General features: G+C 47.3%; 1 protein-coding gene and 1 pseudogene across 1 annotated transcript in view; one reads left to right on the top strand and one right to left on the bottom strand.

The window, feature by feature from the left end:
* INA (internexin neuronal intermediate filament protein alpha) overlaps nucleotides 1–20,594 on the top strand; it is a 99,867-nt gene that overhangs the window by 12,916 nt on the left and 66,357 nt on the right. The window lies entirely within an intron of this gene.
* LOC138473805 (large ribosomal subunit protein eL39 pseudogene) lies at nucleotides 14,981–15,352 on the bottom strand (annotated as a pseudogene).

Consider the following 20,594-nt stretch of genomic DNA (forward strand, 5'->3'; position numbering starts at 1 on the left):
TGCTTTATGAAATCATGACTATGGCTTCAAACCCCAGGGGGGATTTGTTAGGCTCACAGTAACCTGCATGATGCTATTGTGACTTTGCATGCAGGAGGTGGAGAATAACACTAAAGCCATACATACTCTTACTGCTCAACATATTTACGTGACAATGTATATAGCGTATAGTTAGCTATGAAATGCTAGTTTATTATGTATTGTGGTGTGATTCCAAGGCATTGCTAAAAATAAAGTAGTATTTAAGCACATGAAATTCAAAGGGGAACCTTAATAAATATCTATATCAACTAAACCTGGGAAGATGTGCCCAGTTGCTTAAATTGTCCACATCCCAGTTTCACCATTTAACTAAAGTGTGTGATCCTGGGCAAATCTTTTAATCACACTGTGTCTTATCTGCAGCTCTGTAAGTGATTCACTTCATAGCTTATGTTAGTATAGCTTGATATTTTAAAAATAAGCCTAATGACTATAGATTTGCTCCTTATTTAATAATAGTGCAATTTAGGTATTTTGCAACACAGTTATTTGCCACTGGGCGTACTGATGGCAGCGTATTCTAAAGTCACTTCCATGGGGCCTCCAGGTATCAAAGACTGATGATGCTCCTTGGGATGTCCTTTTCTGTGAAGTCACTTCTGTTGGTGCAATCCATATGCTAATTAGGAGGTTTGCATGTATGATGCCCCAGAGCGCCTGGGCAGACCTCTGCTAGATGAGTTTCCTGCATCTGTAATTATTCTGCCGTTTTATTTGTTTGGTTATGTGTTAAAACACCATCTGCCACTAATGTTACCAGAAAAGTAGCTTCGTGCAGGGGTGGCCGGTTTAAGGCAGCGAATGAGACCGTGTAGAATTGCACGCACTGCATTTGGGGTGAAAAGTAGCAGGACTTTTTTCGTGGCTCGCAAATCCCAGCCCGCACCCCCTCAACACCCCCCCCCCCCCCCCCCAACGTACCCCTCTTCCCAAACCCCCTACTTGCAATGCTGGATACTCCCTTTCCCCTAATCCCTCATGATGGCACCCCAACCAGGTCCCAGAACATTGTGTGTATCCATATCACCAGTTGAATGCGCCCCCGAAGGACCTATAAGAGTGCTGTGTGACTGGCTCTTACTGCACTTGTGCTGGCACCTCCCTAGTCTACACCACGCCTGCCCTTCCAGTCCTTCAGAGTCCCCCCTCTGCCTCTGCACGGCACTAATTAGGAGCGTGTCTGGTGTCAGCCAAGCGCAGCCTTTGCTTGCTCGCAGCCAGCAGGGGCGCTTCATATTATTTAAAGGCAGTCAGGCGGCGCGCCCTGCAGAAGCAATGCTCCCCAGGGACGCCAAGGCGCGCAGAGGCGGCCGTGGCTGTCCATGGTGCTGAACCGCGCTCTCTGCACACACCAGGGACGCGCTGCTGAACCGCGCTCTCTGCACACACCAGGGACGCGCTGCTGAACCGCGCTCTCTGCACACACCAGGGACGCGCTGCTGAACCGCGCTCTCTGCACACACCAGGGACGCGCGGCGGGCGGCCCCTGCTCCCGCCCCTGGCCCAGATTTCCAGATTAAGATTAATGCGCGAGGCTCGAATAAACTAGGGGAGAACGTAATTGTTTCTGCGCGTTTAAACCCGCGCCCGGGTGTTTCCAGCGAACAGGGACGGAGACTGTGGTTTTGCGGGAACAAGACGGCGTCTGAAATGGCAGGATTAGCAGCAGAGCTGATGTAACTCGGGCAGCAGGTGGAGTGTGCTCGGGGGGCTGCCAGCGCCTCGCTGATTAATTTCGCTGAGTTTTGGTGCGGTTTGATCCCCGTACAGGGCGACTCGGCGACGTTTGAATCGGTGTAATCTCTTTACAAGCTCCGCGTTTAATGCCACTGTTGAGGGGCGTGGGATGGTGGGGGATGTGTGCTCGGCTGTGTAAAAGGAAGTACAGGATTCACTAAGCCCCGAATTCAAGCCACACATTATCGTAATTCACATGGGTACAGATGTTGACGTGCCACATAATCTGTGTGCGTTCACCTGTTTGGGGTGTCTCCAAACCCTTACTATACACACATGGAAAGGACATCTTGTGTGACTTGAAGCACTGCAGGCCGCTCTATGCCTAATCTCGACCGTAATCCACTTCTTCACAGCTGTGTGGTTCAAGGGGGGGGGGGGCTGGGAGGGGGGAGAAACACAGTTGATTTCGATTTCTGCGCCTCCAAATGTCTAAAATCTCGAAGGGATGGAAGGCGTAAACGTTTTCTGCCAAGTGTGCACGCTACAATTTCTGGGATTGAGTCCGATTATGACAAAATACAACTAAAATATTTGAACTGATTTAAAGTGGACATTAGTCAATATAAGCTAAAATCCACATTGTGTAGCAAATTGACCCACCAGCTTGCAACTCGTCTGCAAAGAGAGGACCCCCAAACAATCCTTCCCTTGTCATGCGCCCACCCTCTGGAACTCGATCCTGGTGTCGGCTCGGAATGCCTCCACAATTCTCCTGTTTCGCAAATCTCTCAAAACATGTCTCTTTCAACAACACCTGACCAAGGACTAATTCAAATGGACACACATACCGAGCAGAGACCTAACGGTACTGAGCTACTGTTAAAAGATGGCAGCCCAAATGCCTGCTGCCCACACTCTGTATAGTGCTCTGCTGCGCTCGAGCTAGGTCTGCGCTTTCAACAATAAAATAAAACCCAGTGCGATTTCACTGCTTTTGCATTCTGTCCGTGCAGCAACCTGCACTGAACAAATTGGCCTATTTTGAGCATTTTCTCTGCTTAGCTCCTGTAGGAAACACTTTTTGAGGTGTACGAGAAAAAAAATCACCCGTGCCTCGCCGACGTTCTCTGTACAACCATTAAATGGGGTCATGCGGTCCCTGAAAGGTGAGCAGACCGCTTGTCATGCGTTGAATGACAGACACACAATAGTACTTTTATTCTGGACGTTTGATCATATTCCCAACATGTAAATGTTATTGCACTCTTGGGACACTTTCATTCCACGGTGTGCAGCTCGCCTAAGAGTTGTTTGGTTTGTCCAAGCTTGTGGCGTGTTGTGGGGGTACCTCAAGGGTGCCAGCGTTCATCCATACACTCTGACCTCCCGACTAAAGATTGAATGAATGAATGTGTACACGTGCCTTGAAACTACTATGGTGGTAATTCAGCGCAGCACAAAATCATAGTAAAAAACCGTACGCTAACATGACTTGTATAGCACATCTCTGTGGCATGCACGGCTGTGGGTGGTATTTGTTCCCTAGTGCCTAGGAGCATTCTCATAAGTGAAATCATTGTTTATGAGGTTTGGGGAAGCTGTTCCACCCTAGAGAACACACTGCACCCTGTGTTGTGTGCAATGCGGCACGGGTATTGGTGCATGCGGCGGCATGCGTTGGCGTAGCTGCTGGCTCACATCAGCGCATTTAGCCCTGTGCCTGTAGCAGTCTCATCTCACAGGCATAGCTCACAACCCTTTGAGTGCACGGGCGGGTGAACACACACCACTTCGTTTTGGGCGGGGGAGAGTCCATTGAAGTTAATGGACAGGCAAGGAGAGAGAGCGGACCCTTTCCCTGGCGGGTGACACCCGCAAACGCGTGTGAGTTGAGAGGCGTGCACAGACCAATGTCTCTCGCCCTGTATGTTGCTGTGTCCCCCTAGCCCTGTGCTGTCTGTCCGCCACGTGGCCTTGCCTCAATGCACATCTGCATGGGCAGTGGTGCACGAGAAAAGAATACGCTCAGTTGCCGTGTTTTTCCATTTAGAAACACCGACCGTATTTCAAGAAAAAGACATCTGTGCTGTGTATATCCTGGTTATGGAGTGAAGAGGAGGCAGCACCAGCGCCCGGAACCCCCCGCCCCCCTCCCCCTCCCCTCGGACTGAGCCAATCAGGTGAGAGGTTCGTGCATTGCCATCCCTGCCCTGGATGAGGTGCAGCGAGACATGCAATGTGTTTTGGGATGATTCCCCTGGTGATCCAGGGAGGAAATCAGCCGAGGGCCTTCGCACGCGTACGAGTGGGCGCGCTCGCGCGTGCACACGCACCCCTTCATTTATCCGTGTGCTGCTCCGTGACCTTCAAAGCTTTGCATCGGGTTTCTTCATTTGCAGATGTGGTGTGAATTCCGCACGTGCACACAAACAGCTCCAATGCGTGAAGGCAACAGCAAGCCGCCTTTGTTCCTTGATGCTGGAGTGTTGGGGGGAGATGGGGGGAGGGGTTCAACGACACCTCCACAGCTGAGATGGTTGACACTCAGACTATTAAAAGAGAGCGGCTTTTGCTCCGGGCCGCCGCGCCCTCTATTATGCCTCTATTATAACTCACATGGCTTCTGCTACTGTGAAACATACAGAATTATAGCATTTTATTTATTTATTTAAATGGGTTGCTCTAGTTTACGGGCACAGGGGTTCCAAGTGACATCTGCTATTCTTTAGCATTTGCGTCACTTGCATTATTTTCAGCGTTCATGTTACGTGGCATTTGTAGAGTGCAGTGTGGTTTTCTGAGCTGATGATGGGGACCGTAGTCTATTATTCCTATTTAATAGACTACATGTAAACATATTTTATTTTGCTGTGGACACAAACTATCTAAACAAATCAGTAAGAGAAACTCAGCCACAGAGCTTCTGGAAGCTGGTTGCTGTGGACTTTGATGAAGGTAATGAGGGCGATTCGGGGCAAATCTCTCCAGAATTATGGATTTCCCACTTTCAAGGCTTGCTTTTCGACCCAGGTACTAAGGTGTCAGTAATTCCCAAGTGGAAGTGGAAATGCAACGATGTGTTATTCTCGCAGGAAGACATCATGGATCAATTGCAATCTCTTCAGAAGGGCAAAGGCACTGGGCCGCAGGGTCTTAGACCTCACAATTACATTGTATTGTGTTTGTCATTTATATAGCGCCCCCTTTCCCCATTTGTATGGTCTCAATGCGCATTGTGGTTGGAGCGCCCTCGGTGACCGCAGTCCATGTGTGGGAGGTTCTAAGAGCTAAATTAAAGATGCAGGTGTGCATTTTGCTGGGTGAGATCTTCGGAGGCTGGCTAGGCTCCAGAAAGCCTCCCGGAGGTCCGGCATGTGGGCCGGTGCTGGTGGTGGTTTAGGATAGAGTGCCAGTGCTGGAGAATCGTTTGCCCAGCTAGACCGAAATGTTGTCATAGGTTTCTTCTGCAATTGTATTCACTGTCCCCTCTTGCTTCTCCACTATTTTGACTGCTTACTCTCTGTTCTCTTCTCCTCTCCCTTTCTCCCTTTTCCTATCTCCTCCCCTCCTCCTCCCCTTACTTTCTTCTATGCACTCACTCTATTAGAATTGTCCATGGATCTAGTATGATGGCAACCTCGCCTGTCTCCTCCTCTCTCCCCTTACTTGTTTCCTCCCCACACCCCCTCCAGCACTATCTGAAATGTGGTCAGGCCTAGTACGATAGTCGCTTGTTTTGTTCCTCTCCTCCCTTTCTGCACCCCTCTCCCTCAACTTTTGTTTTCTCCGGCTCTACCAGAAATGCCGTCAGGCCTAGTACGGTAGTCGCCTGTCTGTTTCCATTTCCTTCCCACTCTCCCCCTCCCTTCCTTATCTATGTCTTAACTCTTGCACTATCTGAAATGTCGTCAGGCCTAGTACGGTAGTCACCTGTCTGTTTCCATTTCCTTCCCACTCTCCCCCCTCCCTTCCTTATCTATGGGCCTCATTCTGAGATTGGAGGTAGCCATGGCACTATTTGGGGACTTACCGGTGCATTCCAACCCTGGAGGGACCGGTAAATCCCCATTGAACCAACCATTCCCCATTCCCATTTGAGCCCCCATAGGGCTCAATGGGAATGGGGAAGGCGCTAATTACGGGCCTGCTAATGGCAGGCCCGTAATTAGCACCCTGGTCCCCTAACGGGACCCGTAAGGGAGGTGTGGTCAGACCACACATCCTTTACGATTCCCGCTAAGGGACCTCGGAATTGGGTGGTAAGGGATTACCGGCACCGGTCTCCTTACCGGTGCCCGGTATCCCTTACTGCCCAACTTGTAATGACCCCCTATGTCTCAGCTCTTGCACTATCTGAAATGTCGTCAGGCTGAGTACGATAGTAAATTTCACATCCTTATTGTTCATGGCCTGTAGGAATGTAATTGTATTTTCCCTTGTTCCCTCCCTTGCCTTGAAGCGCATTGTGTATATCATATCATATCATAGGTTGTCGCTGCATACTGATAGAATGCTAGTGCTGGAGAATTGTTGTTTTCCCAGCTAGACTGACATTTTTTCATAGGTTGTTGCTGCATACTAATGGCAGATGTATTGAGGTATGACAGGGGTTTCAGTGTGGATGGCTATGTGTGCTGCTTGACCGGAATAACATAGCCAGAGCTGCCTTCTAGGGTGCCTGGATGGAAGGCCGTGCCTTCGCCCTGTTTCCACAGACAAGGTGCAAGGTATACATACCTTAAGCTTGGATGGAATTCGGCTTCAATTGCGTTTTTCTTGGTCCAATGCGATTGGCAGGTCTTGCTAGTAATGGTTTCCCTGGAACAAAAGTCTGAGCAGTGAGAGAGGGGCCCAGAGGGATGGGGCGGCATGAAGTCTCAGGAGGATAGCTCCGGGCAACGTGTTTGCCTTGGAAGCAAGATGACACGGAGCACCACAGGTTCAATCCCCAGGTCCACGCTTAGAAACCTCTGTGTATTAAGCGCGTTATAAATAACCTATCATATCATGTTATACAATCGTCTGTCAGTGAGGGTTTGTGGGGGGATGACGAGAATTTGTCATGGCGTACCGCTGCGACCGCTGTCGGCATCCTTGGGCGTAAGGAGTGTTGTGTTTGGGTCAGTGCTTTTGTGCACCTATCAACAGTATAGAGTGTGGGAAGATTTCAAGAGGGGGAATGGAAGAGCCAGGTTTGAGTGCTTTTCTGACTGCCAATTGATTGTCAATATTGTGGATGTGCAGGGGTAGAGAGTTCCAGATGGTCGGCGCTTGGACGGAGGAGCATCCACCCAGTCTGTTGAAGTTGTAATGATGTGGGACAAGATGCTGTGCCAGATCTGAGTGTCCTTGAGGGGTGGTAGCGAGTGACTTTGTCTTGGAATAGTTCTGGGCCGGTGTTGTGGATGGCCCGGTAAGTGGTACACATGGCTTTAAAGGTAGTGCATCGTCCAATAGGGAGCCCAATGAGGACTCTTAGTGTAGGGCTGATGTGATCTCTGGGAGGTAGGTTAATGAGCAGGCGGGCTGCAGCATTTTGGATTATTTGCAATTTCCCTAGCTGAAACGCTGGTGCACCTAGGTAAAGGCAGTTTGCATAGTCTTACTGGGAGAGGAGGATGGAGATGATGGCAGAGAAACAGTGCAGATAAGTGAGGTATGGGAAGATACGCTTTAGGATGCGTACATGGAAGAAACAGGTTCTGGATACGGAGATGAAGTGTTGGGCGAGGGACAGATCCGTGTACAGTGTGCATCCAAGGTATTTCACGAGCCACCAGACACCCAGCAAAACTCTTATTAGAGGTGTCCATTCGGGGTGAGGTGGAGGCTCCCGTTGGGGGGGACATAGGGAGTAAGGCCAGGGAATCGGTTGGGAAAGGAGCCCTCTTTTCCTTTAGACTATGATTTCTGTTTTCCCAAGATTGAGGATAAGGTGGTTGGTCGTCATCTAGCAGTCAATATCTGAGAGGCATGATGACAGATTTGGATGCTTGGAACCTGGCGATTTTGGGATTTTAAGGATGATCTTGGTGTCGTCTGCATAGTTGTAGCATGTGAGATTGTGGGAGCAGATGAGTGCGGGTAGTGGGTTTAGATAGATGTTGAAGAGGAGGGAGATAGGGATGCTCCTTGTGGGACCCCTTTTGCACTGGTCGTGAGGCGGATGTGAACGGGTGGAGGAGCATGATTTGTGAGCGATTAGAGATGAAAGACGAGATCCAAGTTAGGGCAGTGTCTTTGATTAATAATGAGTGTAGCCTGTCTAGTAGAATGGTGTGGTCAATGGTATCGAAGGCGGCAGAGAGGTGAAGGAGAATGAGCACAGTGCAGCCTTCTGCTTCCGCAGTTCTTTTTAGGTTATCCCAGATGGACACTAGGGAGAGCTCCATTCGTCAGAGGGGTCTGAAGTCAGATTGGACAGGATTCAGAAGGTTGTTGGCTTCAGTGAAAAGGCTGGGCTGCTTGTTTGCTGTGTGATCCATGAGTTTGGCCATGAAGCGGGTGCTGGAGATGGGTCAGTAGTTCTGGGGGAGGAGTGGGTGAAATGAAGGGTTAATGGGCTGGTGGACACCAGTCCTGACTCAGGTTTTTAACTCAGTTGCATATGCCCTCACCTCCCCCTTCCTGCTTTCTTGGAAAAAATGTGTGGTCATCCCCTTGTTTAAAAAAGGCCAGATGAGCGACCCACATTCCTATCATCCAATCGCCTGAATGGACACCTCTAATAAGAGTTTTGCTGGGTGTCTGGTGGCTCGATTGGAAGAATGGGCCATGGAAAACTGCCTACTCCTGGATATACCGGCTGGTTTTCGGAACGGCTTCTCCACTATCGATCAATGCTTTTTATTGAATAGGATAGTTGAGAAGTACACAAGAAGGAGGGAAAATCATCTTTGTATTGCCTGCTTGGATGTATCCAAAGCTTTGATTCAATTAACTGTATTCTATTGTGGGCCAAGCTTGGTAGGATTGGGGTCCCCCCTGGGCTCCTGTTCTATGTGAACCCCTCAGCTGCGGTTCGGTGCTCCAGCAGCCACTAGTACTCCAGGGATTTTAATACTAATAGGGGTATTCTGTATATTTTAACGTCGTTATATTTATTGTATGTTACTAGATATTTTTCCGAATTGTTTAAACAGTGGAGTTAAATGAAAAACAAAAGAACAATAATCTATATAACAATGCAACTAAAAACAGGTTAGTTGAGCTCTCGTCTGTTTCTTTGTTGCAATGATTCCACGCCCGTCCTATATAAAATCATGCTTTCGTTAACCCATTCACTAATGGCAGCTATTTCTTCAGAACTCTTATGGGACTTGGAAAGCTATCTCTGAGTTCTTGTTTAGCGCCAAGATGCCTTTTTTAGTTGATTGCTTGCGCTTTACGCTTTATACGTCCTTTTACCATACCAGACCATTCATTAAAGGGGGCCTTGCTTCCTCTTACATTTACTGCTCCACATTTGAATAAACTGTGCAATCTTTGAAAGTAAACAATTGCACAGTGTTTCCCATTCATAGTCACAAAGTCTGCAGGCAGAGGTGATCCACTCTACGAAATGTGCGTGATCAACCACCACTTTATTCTGCATCATTCAGTGCTTTGCTCCAGTTTTGTGCAATCGTGCATTCATGACTCTCGTAACCAGGCGAACTGCATTAAATATTCAGATGGCGCTCCGGGTGCAGTTTTTTTTTTCTTTTTCGGAGCAGCCGAAAGGAACATCGGTGTTATAGTTAACTCTTTATGCAGCATCTGTTTTCAATGATGTGATATTATAGGTTATTTATAACGTGCTTAATACCCAGAGGTTTCTAAGCGCGGACCCAGGGATCGAACCTGTGTTGCTTTGTGTCGTCTTGCTTCCAAGGCGAGCACGTTGCCCCTGAGCTTTCCTCCCGAGACACTCCATTACCGGTTCAGCTTAGGAAAGCTAATCATTCACTTAAACAATAGTAACACATTTTTGCAGTCTGACAATTTTCCTCTTAGAACTGTAAACCAGGCCTTATGTTATGTGTTATGTTATAGAATTTATAGAGCTCACAAGCGCCCGAAGGCGCCCTTGCGCTAAAAAAAGTGAATAGGAAACCTAACAACCGATTTTAGAACACAAATGTCTTTAGCAAGCAAAGAAAAGCAAGGTGGTCACTGGTCTTGTGCAACAGCACTGGAAGGGCATTCCATGCCTTAGCGGCAGCAACTTAAAAGGCACGTCCGCCAGTGCGCATCAGTCTGAAACGGGGAACTACAAGAAGAAACACGGATTGAGAACGGAGGCACCGAGTTGGAGTATAGTGAGGGAATTTGTCCTGGATGTATTCAGGTCCCACGCTGTTAAAGGCACAGTGCACCATACACAAGGACTTAAACAAAATCCGCTTTTCCACCGAGAGCCAGTGCAGCTGCCTCAACAATGGAGTCATGTGGGTGTCAAAAGGGGGCCGTAAAATAGCTCTACCAGCAGCATTCTGCAACAGCTGAAGGTGGTTAACCAGATAGCGAGGCTGAGCTAGATACAACGAGTTGCAGTAGTCTAAGCCACTCATAACAAGCGCAGCAACCACCGGGGCATGGCATTTTTCAGGAACAAATGGAAGGACTTTCCTGAGTATAGGAAGTTTAAAATGGCCGCTCTTACATACTGCACGACCTGACCGTCCATAGTAAGATAGGAAGAAATAGTAATCCCCAGATTCTTTCCTGATGGAACAGGAACCGGAAGACGGCCAAGGGCAGCGGGCCAGTGTCCTTGCGTGTCCTTAAGCAGGCATTAAGTGTCCCAATGAATGCTGCTGAGGGCCAGTAGCAGTGCTGCTCAATGGGCCAGATTTCTCCCCATCTGGGATCCGGCAAAGGATGTCTCCCCCGGATCTCAGACCCTGGAAATACATTCGCACAGTTCAAGTGTTTCAGTGCTTTGAAACCTGCTTAAACCTTGCAGAGACGGGATATGAGTCCGTGACTTAAGAACCAGAGCTGAGGCACTTATTCACAAGACAAAGTTCAGTTACCGAGCGCGTCTGCCTGAAAACCTTACACAAATACCCGTGCTATGAACCTACTGACCTTAAAATGATTGGTTCTGATGCTTCAGCTTTGGGTACACAGCTGTTCATTGCCTGCATCAAACAGTATTCCTAATCTTAAAACGAACACCTCTTCGAATAGAGAGCCGCTGACCTCCCCTGTCACATGGAACCGCTGTATTTTAATAAGCCTGGCTCTCAGATACGCATTAGACTTTCTGCAGGAACAGATACCTTTTCTGGCAAGAAAAACCTGTCCGTGCAAAACACCCCGATATGTTCACTGAGATCAGTATAATTTGCTGATTTCAGGATGAAGTCTTTTCAGAACCCTGCCAGCATCACATTCATCCAAACAGAAATGCTTGTGCTTTGCATGAGAATTTCCCTTTTTTTTGTTTAACATTTCTATCTGGCAAACGGAGATGGAAATGTAAAAATGTAATTTGCAGTGGCCTTAAGGCCATCACTGAAAATGCAATCACTGACCCCAAGTGGCTATGAAGGGCCCCTCCCCCCGATTGGGCATCAGGGACATTCACAACTCTAGGGCATGCACACAGGGGCTGGTACTAAGCCCCTCGCACCTGCAGCCGGCCCCTCATCCACTTCGCAAGTTAAGCAGGAGCTTGGGAGGAGGGTTCTGTGACATAAGTGGCGCGCGGGGCACTGTCCCCTCGCATTCTGCACCACAGTTCCTCTGTGTGTTGTGCATGTGGCTTCGTTTGCTTTCTCTAACCCCACAGTTTAATCTTCGTTGAGAGACCCTGGCGCGGGCATGGTATTGGCCAAATTGACCCAATCGTTGCAAAGACCTTGCCCCTGACAGGCCACGACTATACACTCCACACCCGGACTCCACCCCACTGCCCAGCACGCTAGCCATGGACATGAGGGTGCCACGTTCCATCACCTCGGCGCCATGTTTTTTCCTTTCCCACATTGACTGCACAGGACATGCCATAGCCTCAGCCAGCGTTCTTTCACGTTTTACTTGCTCTTAGGACACAGGTACGTGCTTAGCCTCGCTGTGCCTATACAGCACTAGTATCTAGTTCTGAGGTCTGTGCCCGGTGATCATGCTACTGCGCCTGCGCTAAAGGCGTGAGTGGGCGGATTCCTGCCCGCTGCCACCCGGCACAGTCCTTAGAACCAGGTATTATGGCTTAATTATGTGCTTACACTCAGAGCCAATCACAATATAGAGCTCACTGATGGGCGCAATGACTGCAGGGAACACACGCTCAAAGGGAAAAGAGTCACACTAAGAAAAACAAGGAGTAGAGTGACAGGGGAGTGAAGACAGGTGATGCGTGGATGAACCCAAAACTAAGAACATAGCTTTTCTCTCCCTTACTGTAACGATAGCAAAACTACAAAAATAGAAAAGGTCAACTAAAATAAGCACATGCCAGTCCTATGCACAGCTGGCACTAGACTGCCATGAGGATGAGTAAAATGGGCCTAAGAGATCTGCTAGCAGTAAAGTCTGTTTAGGAGAAGAGCCAGAGTGTGACATGGTCCACATTATAACGGTATAGCACTGCTTCAGAGAGGATAGGTCAGGGACAGCACAATTGTCTTGGAAGCAAGACAATGCAGAGCAATACGGGTTCGAATCCTGGCCCACGCCAGTATTGTGCATTATAAAACATTAATTCAGTTTTTAATTAAAAGTCCAATTATATTGGGAGGTAATATCGCATGTGATGATACAATTAGTCCATCTGCTGTCTACAGTAAAGCTATGGAAACTCTTAGGAAAATAGGAGGAAGTGCATAAAACACACGTTCTCTCAGAAATATTGAACCTCAAAAAGAGTGGAATTAGGGCTTGAGGGGAACAAAAGTTTCAGACAATTCCCAACCAGTCTATTCCAGCAAGTTATCCAAAGCAAGGAAACAGGATGTGGCGCAGCAGAACATATGCCTGAATTGAGTACAGGTTCCTTTGAAACACAATTTTTTGATGTATGAGCGCCTTACAAATGCACAATAAAATAAATAAATAAATAAATAAATAGGATCGTATAGAATTAGGGACAACTACACAGATCAGAAACCAAATTGGCCATTGCATCCCTTTCAAACAATAAATCGCCTGGACCCGATAGATTTTCAGAAAATGTCAATAAGAAGGTCTTAAAAAAAGAGTCAATGGTTCCCTGAGGAAGACCAATAAGTCATTCCTGAAAACTGATGCACTGTCCATCTCAGTGTCACAATCGACCACTCCCTTAATTTTGAGATGCTGGAAAGAGAAAACATATTGTAGCTCACACCGCCCCATCTCCCTCCTCGATATTGCTAAATAAACATGTGGGAAGATTATTGCCAATGAGTCCTGCCCATCTGAGTTTCTGATAATATTCAGGAAGGAGATCCTGAGTAAAGAGAAATATATTAGTGGGATTCAGTTACCTCTGCTTCTCCGGTGGTGCTTTTGGGTGATATTGGTCGATTCTCCCCGATCGCACAATTGATGAATATTGTAAGGTCGACATTAGTTGAAGACCAGACTTGTAAGAAGTGCTGATCTTTGCAAGATGGTGGCTAAAGGTCCCGGGAAATAACTAATGGAAAGCATTCCAGCCACCGTTTCCAACCAATGCTCCAAATATCTGAAGGTATGGTCACCATTTCCAGACGTCTGCCAAGCTGGCGGATAAGCCTCCCATCAGGGTCAACGTATCTCTGATGTAAATTGCACCGGGTTGGTTCTCGCTGAAGAGCAAGGAATCTGGGGAGGGTATGGGCGTAACATTAGGGCGAGACACAGGTGTTTGTTCCACCCAACGTTCATGGCACACCATTTTGTCCCTCTCATTTGGCAGGGGCCCCTTTCCTTTAGATGTCATGCCCCACTCCCGCCAACATTTTCAGCAAAGTTACTCCACTGGGGGATGGAGCGGGGAACAGCAGGGTTTGGGGGAGTTGAGCTGGATTGTGGTCTTACTAGGTAGTTTTCTTACTTCCCCGACTGTTGTCTTTCCTACCAGTGGCCTTCGGAAGTCCTTATAATGTTTGGTTAAGTGCATTGATGAAATTATATCAAAATAAAAGTATTACAAAAGAAAAGCAACAACAGCAATATATCCTAACAGCCGACTACATTAGTGCATTGCTTTTGTTTTTTGTATTAATTTGAAGAACAGAGATGTCAATTTCCATTAGAATTTGTTGGCATAAGAATTCCCACAAGCAATTCCAAACACTAAAAAAAATGACATGTTAAAATGGTGGTAATTTATATTTCTGTTTTACTATTCCTATCCTTGGAGAAACCCAATACATCACGCGCATGCGTAAGGGCCCAAACCGGTTAGGTGTGTAGATGCGTAGCTGGTTTTAATGCGCATCATCTGATATTTTTCCAAAATCAAATTTCCTTTCCTAAGCGTATGCACTAGAAAACAGAACAAAAGTAGTTACACAACTTTCAATCTTCTCTTTGCCACAATTTTCAAGCAACACCTCCCTTAGTCCTGTCTTTCTTGCCCACGAATCAAATCAAATGCGTGACTTTCCAGGTGATTCTCCGTGATCTTAGTTGATTTCCTGTTCGACCAGGATTCTGGGATATCCATGTTGGAAGCACCGATGCATTAACTCTAATAAGATGTCGTTTCACTCTTCTAGCGCTGGGGGAAGCACCGTCCTTGGTTCAGGAGCAGCGGCCTGTGCCTGGCCTATTGAGAGTTCGATCAGGATTCTGGGATATCCATGTTGGTAGCACCGATGCATTAACTCTAATAAAGATGTTTCCTTTCCTTCTTCCAGCGTTGAGGGAAGCACCGTCCTTGGTTCAGGAGCAGTGGCCTGTGTCTGGCATATTGAGAGTTCAGTTATTTCTCCCAGCATATTTATAAATTATTCAACCCTTCTCTAAACGGATTACCACTCTTCAATTTTTTTCGCTCTCAGTCTCTCTCTAACGGGTGAATAATTCATCAGGTTCACGCTGCCTTAGCAGCTCACTAGGGACCTTTGTGTCCGGGGAGCCTTATTTTTCTCTCTGTTCCTTTAATATTTGCTACATTTTATTTTTTTCTATAATGCAACACCGACAAATCTGTTTGAGTCCAACTATGTTCCATATAACCTGTGAAATGAGTACAAAAATGGCCTGTCCGAAAGAGGACTAAGATATCAAAAGCACATTTGAAGGATTCTTTCTTTTTTTTGTTTTTTTTTGTTTATAGCATGTTCAGTTTTTTTTCTCCATCAATTTTCTCACCTGCAACAATGCAGGTACATGCACCACGTGGTATTGAGGCTAGACGTTTTTCAAGTCCTCAAAAGCAAACAAATAGTGGCAACCTGCCACCATAATGACATTTGGTCTTCAACTGTTATCAAAGCACAGGAAATAGTTTGCCATCCACAGAGCAGTCTGCAGTTTGCGTTTACAATCCAAGCTTTGTCCTCCTCCAGGGTCTTCTCTTGGAGTTGTACCTGATCTTGTTACCAGTTTTCATGCGGATCCACTGTGGGGTGGGTCGGTTCTGCTTCTTAGCGAGAAACCGCTTGATCTTGAACGTCTTGTGGGAGGACATAGTGAAAGACTTCCACCCTGACACCACAGTGGCGGATCGGGAAAAAAAGACATTTGAAGGATTCTTAACAGCATTATATGTTGGAAAAACGTGCTGTGTATGTGAAAAAGTATGACCTTACCCAACTTATTTCATTGGCTCCCAAAGGTCAGGAGGAGGGATGGAGGCGGAGCCGTGGCAGGGCCGAACAGAGGAAATCCCAGGACATACAGCTATTCGGCAGATTGCAACGCAGGCTTTTATCTGCATATAATGCCTGCGGTCTGCATACTATTCTATGATTGGACTACTGGCATCCCCAAATGCTAATAACACCACATCATGACTATGGGCCTCAATACACGGAAGGCGGTAAACCATGGTGCTATTAGCACCATGGTTGCCGCCGGTACCATACTGGTACCACCATGGAGGAAAGGGGAATTACCACCCCATTCCAAGGTTGGCGGGACGGTAATTCCCCCTTTCTCCATGGCCCTTCCCCATTCCCATTTTTGCCCCATAGGGCATAAAGGGAATGGGGAAGGCGGTAATTACGGTACTGCAAATTGCGGTACCGTAATTAGCACCAAGTTCCCTTTGCGGGTCCCAACTTTAACGGCTGGTCTACACCAGGCGGACGGTCGGGTCCCGCAAAGGGACCTCGTAGTAAGGCGGTAAGGGTTAACGGTCACCGGAACCCTTACCGGTGACCGTTAACCCTTACCGCCTTCCGTGCAATGAGGCCTTATGTCTTTCTTTATTTTAGGGATTGGAATTTGAAGGTATTAGATGTCTATTTAAAGTGCAAACATTTTATAGTTCAAACCTTTCCCTTTCTCACTTGCCTTACCACTGGGTTTCGACCTCCTTCACCAGGAACATCCTCTCAGTGGAAACATTCATGCCAGAGTTAGAAAAGTGAAAGCAGCGTCCAGAAGCTGTAAAATACAGATGTAAATTGTGGAATATTGATTCTTAGCTGTCAAGCAAACATATGAATTTCACGCATATCTGTTTGCTGTTCAGTAGTGAGATAATGCTATACAAACCTTTAAAAATGAGCACCCTAATCTTAATCGGGGTGTACAATGGTGCTGATCCATGAAAATCCACAGAAGCCATATTTCTGGGGATTTTTCCACATCTGCAGCACTTTGAGCCAGATTCACATCCTGGAGCGAGATCCACAGCTGGCAATTCTCTCCATGCCTTTCCCGCTCCGTACAGGGAATCTGAATGCATCTCTTCCTGAATCAGTTCTGGTGCAGGCGGAGAGGCAGAGATTCCGACAGATTCTTGCTGCTCCATGTGGATTTACTATAATAGATGACTAACATCTTTATTCATGACGGGCGCCATTACCAATCTCCACCCTGCGCACATGCACAGCATTGTACTTTTGTATACCTCCGTAAAGCACTGCGTTGCTTCTTGAAGCTAGGTCCGCGCTCAATAAATACAATACTAATAATAATATAAATAATGCATGCATAGCATAGATTAAAGGGGATTCACAGCATGATGCAGTGCACCGGGCCCGCACCCCGGTTTCCGGCCCTAACACCACATAATGCGGTGAATCATCGGAATCCCTCGAAAACAGCCTGCACGGCAGACATGGGTGTGACCGGTCCGTACCAGCAGATTCTACGGCTCATTGATAATGTGGCTGCCAGCGTTCTGGTTCCCTCTTTTATTTGGAGTTAGAGCACTGTCTCCCATTCAAACAGAGGGAAACAATTGAAATCTTTTTTCTAGTGCACATAGCAACACGCTAGGGCAGTAGGCCGCTACCTTCGGCTCTCCATCAGCCATCAGTCAGCATGGCCAATGCTGAGGGATCCTGGGAGTGGTAGCCCAACACATCTGGAGAGCTGCAGATTGCAGACCCTGTATTAGGGGAAAAAACTGTTGAATTTAAAATACTATTAAAATTACACATTTTGTGTGTTTTTCCATCCCGAAGATGACACAATCTGTATCATAGGTATCAGTGCTTAATTTGTCAAAAAATTGGGGTTACACACTATAACTTGCACCTCTCATTGTGATTCATGGATGCACTGACTATCACCTCTTCATAATTAAAGTGAATCTCAGACAATAAGTGCCGTGGCTCAAAAATAAGTGCCAGGGCTTAGCCCCGGCAACAACCCCCACACTTTAAGCACTGATATGTATAAACCTCAGGCCAGGTCTGTTGCACTACTTAGCGACAGAACGACGGTTGAAATGTGCACGAGTCTGAGTCCGTGAAACCTCATGAGGGCAAAAACACAAATAAATATATTAAACACAAGCTTATAAGTGCCTTCAAATTAAAAATGCCACTACTTCAATTGTGCTTATAGTGCATCGTGCTGGCGTTTCCAGAGTTTCCAAAAACTCACACATTTCACAAGTGTAGGAAACTAGCAAAAAGTACCTGTTCTCTGAACAGGTTCTGTAGACTTATATGATAACACTCTCAACAATTGTTGACAATCAATGATCTTTTAGGTTGCTGTTCCGATTCACTTATTGGTTGGTGTGCTTTGCACCCTGAAGTACACTGCACTGAGAAGGGGTGCTTGTGATTGGTTGACATACCCCAGAGCAAACGTTGGGGGGAGGAGGGGTGAAAGTTGATGTGCTGCTGTGCTCTTGCCCCACCTGTCACCTCACTCTGGCGTGGTGCTGTTCGTTGCAGTGCATTGCGGTGGAAATATCTTGGGATCAGTGCATAATAGGGCCTATAGACATGGTTTTGGGGGTCCCATGGGACCACAAGTTTTGTTCCTTGTATCGATACCGGTCCTTCAACGACCACATAGAAGTTTCGCCAATTCCGGGCAACCGTCTCATGTGTGAAGGTGCTGACATCTGTGGAAAAGGGATGGGGTGTCCAAATGTCATGTAGCCAGTCATGTCCGGAGGGTCCTAACAGGTAACTGTGCAAAATCTGGTGCAGGTTGGTAAAGCAATGTGGAATTGCATAAGGAAGAACTCTCCGCCAAGCCACAAAACCACAAACAAATATAACATTTTGCTGGCATCCAGGGAAAGGGGTGGGGTGTCTAAATTTCATGTATCCAGTAATGTCCTAAGGGTCCTAACAGGTAACTATGCAACATATGGTGCAGGTTGGTGAATCAGCGTTTAATTGTATAAGGAACAATGGTTCACCAAGCTATACACCCACAAACAAATATCACCTTGTGCTGAAATCCAAGGAAAGAGGTGGGGTGTCCACATGTCATGTAGTCAGTATTTGTAACGCTCACCTGATTCCCGTAGAGGCGCCGGTCTTGACTGGGCGTATCCCGTATCTTCAAAGGTGATGTGTAACACACGGCTGGCTCTTTGGGCTGGACCTCTGTGCACTGTATGTCTGACTCGAAGGGTAAGATGTCTTAGGTAAGTGAACGCCGTGCTCTCCATCTGCCTCGGGGCAGGGTGCTGTAACCAGTTTCTTCACTGGATAAGGGGAGCAGGCCTCTTGACTTCAGAGGACTGCTGTCCGTCGTTTACTGCACAAACGGTAAGTTTCGAGTAATTCTAATGTCTTTAAAGTCTTTAGTAATGATGTTTCTTGTTTTGCAGGGTTCCGGCGATGGCGGATGACGGGCTGAAGTGAGTTGAAGATGGAGCCCGTGTGATGAATAGAAGCGCCTGGAAGCACGTAAGTAAGCGCTTGTTGCCTGCTTCACGATGCGCTCTAACTGTCTTTTTATTTTGCAGGTACAAGTTCGGAGCGGCTGCATGGTGCCGGAATACCCACTGGGTTAGATGTGGAAAGGAGTAATGGCACGTGAGAATTAAAGTTCCCCAATGTCTTTAAACGCACCTTGTTTTGTCTTTCAGATGCGGGATGCAGCGCCGAAGGCCTCCGGAGCGTGCGAAGAGTTGGTAAACTTTTGTCTTTCAGATGCCGGAATGCAGTGTGAAGACCTCCGGAGCGCACGAAGAGTAGGTAAGCCTTTGTCTTTCAGATGCCGGAATGCAGCGCGAGGCGTTGGTGACAGCCGATGGACCAGGTAAGTGAAGAGCTGTCACTGAAGACCGTAATGCTAACCTGTTCTTTCTTGTCTTTATAGGTGTTGCTGAAGACTGGATTCAGGATGGTAAGCCTTTTTCCTTAGGTCAAGGATCAGATGCAGAAGACACCTTGAGCGTTCTGCTGCAGAGGATGCAGAATAACGCAAAGCAAGATTCATCCATCGGGTGTGGTTTAAATAGCCTCCTGTAGTGCTTAGGTGTCTCCTTCCACAGCCACGCCTAGGTAAGAAAAGAGTTCCTGCTTTCCAGAAGAGTTCCAGTGTTCTGAATCTAGGGAGTGGCTCCTGCCCCACCCAACAGGAAAAGTAGTTCCAAACAGAAGAGGATCAGAGGCTCAACTGGCAGGCAAGTAAGCAGCATGGTCTGCTGCAGGTAAGTCCACCCAAGCATTATGAGCCCAGCGCTTCCAGCGCTGGGACTGGGCATATTTATGAGCCTGGTGCCACTGGCGCCAGGACTGGGTCCAAAAGGTCCCAATTGGGACTGGTTGGCACTCGGAACCTGGGTTATGGATCTGCTTCCAAGGGAGTTGGGAAAACCCTGACCTTTTGGAAGCAGAGATCATGACAGTACCCCCCCTCAAGGCCCCTCCCAAACCGGGCTTCTCCGGGGGTTTTGGCTTGTCAGGAAATGTTCGGTGAAATCTTTTGATTAGGCGAGGAGCGTGGACATATTCAGCAGGTTCCCAGGATCGCTCTTGGGGGCCGTAGCCTTTCCAGTCAATTAGGTAAAATAGTTTAGATTTGGAGATCTTGGAGTCCAGAATGCTTTTGACTTCAAACTCGAGTTCTCCATCAACTAGGATAGGTTTTGGAGATTTAGTTAGTCGGGTTTGAGGTTGCACGGGTTTTAATAGAGAGACGTGGAAGACCGGATGTATCTTCATGTGCGGGGGCAAGTCCAACTTGACCGCTACTGGGTTTACTATGGTAGTGATGGAATAGGGACCAAGGTATCTTGGGTTGAATGTGCGTGGCCCTTTTAGAGGTAGATATTTGGTGGATAACCAGACTTGATCCCCTACTTGATATTGAGGGGCTTCCTTCCGATGTTGATCTGCTCCTTTCTTGTATTGTTCTTTAGCCCTTTGAAGGTGAGAAACAGCTTCCTTAAAGGCTTGGGTGATTGTAGAATGCAGGTAGTCTACTGCTGGTGTTTCAAGATCTTGGAGGGGATCCAACTCCGAGGTTCGAGGGTGACTGCCGTACAAAAGAAAAAACAGGGTTTTCCCAGTTCCCGAATGGACAGAGTTATTGTAGGCATA

Source organism: Ambystoma mexicanum, chromosome 8 (assembly GCF_040938575.1).
Source record: "Ambystoma mexicanum isolate Mex_15411 chromosome 8, UKY_AmexF1_1, whole genome shotgun sequence".
Classification (NCBI taxonomy): domain Eukaryota; kingdom Metazoa; phylum Chordata; class Amphibia; order Caudata; family Ambystomatidae; genus Ambystoma; species Ambystoma mexicanum.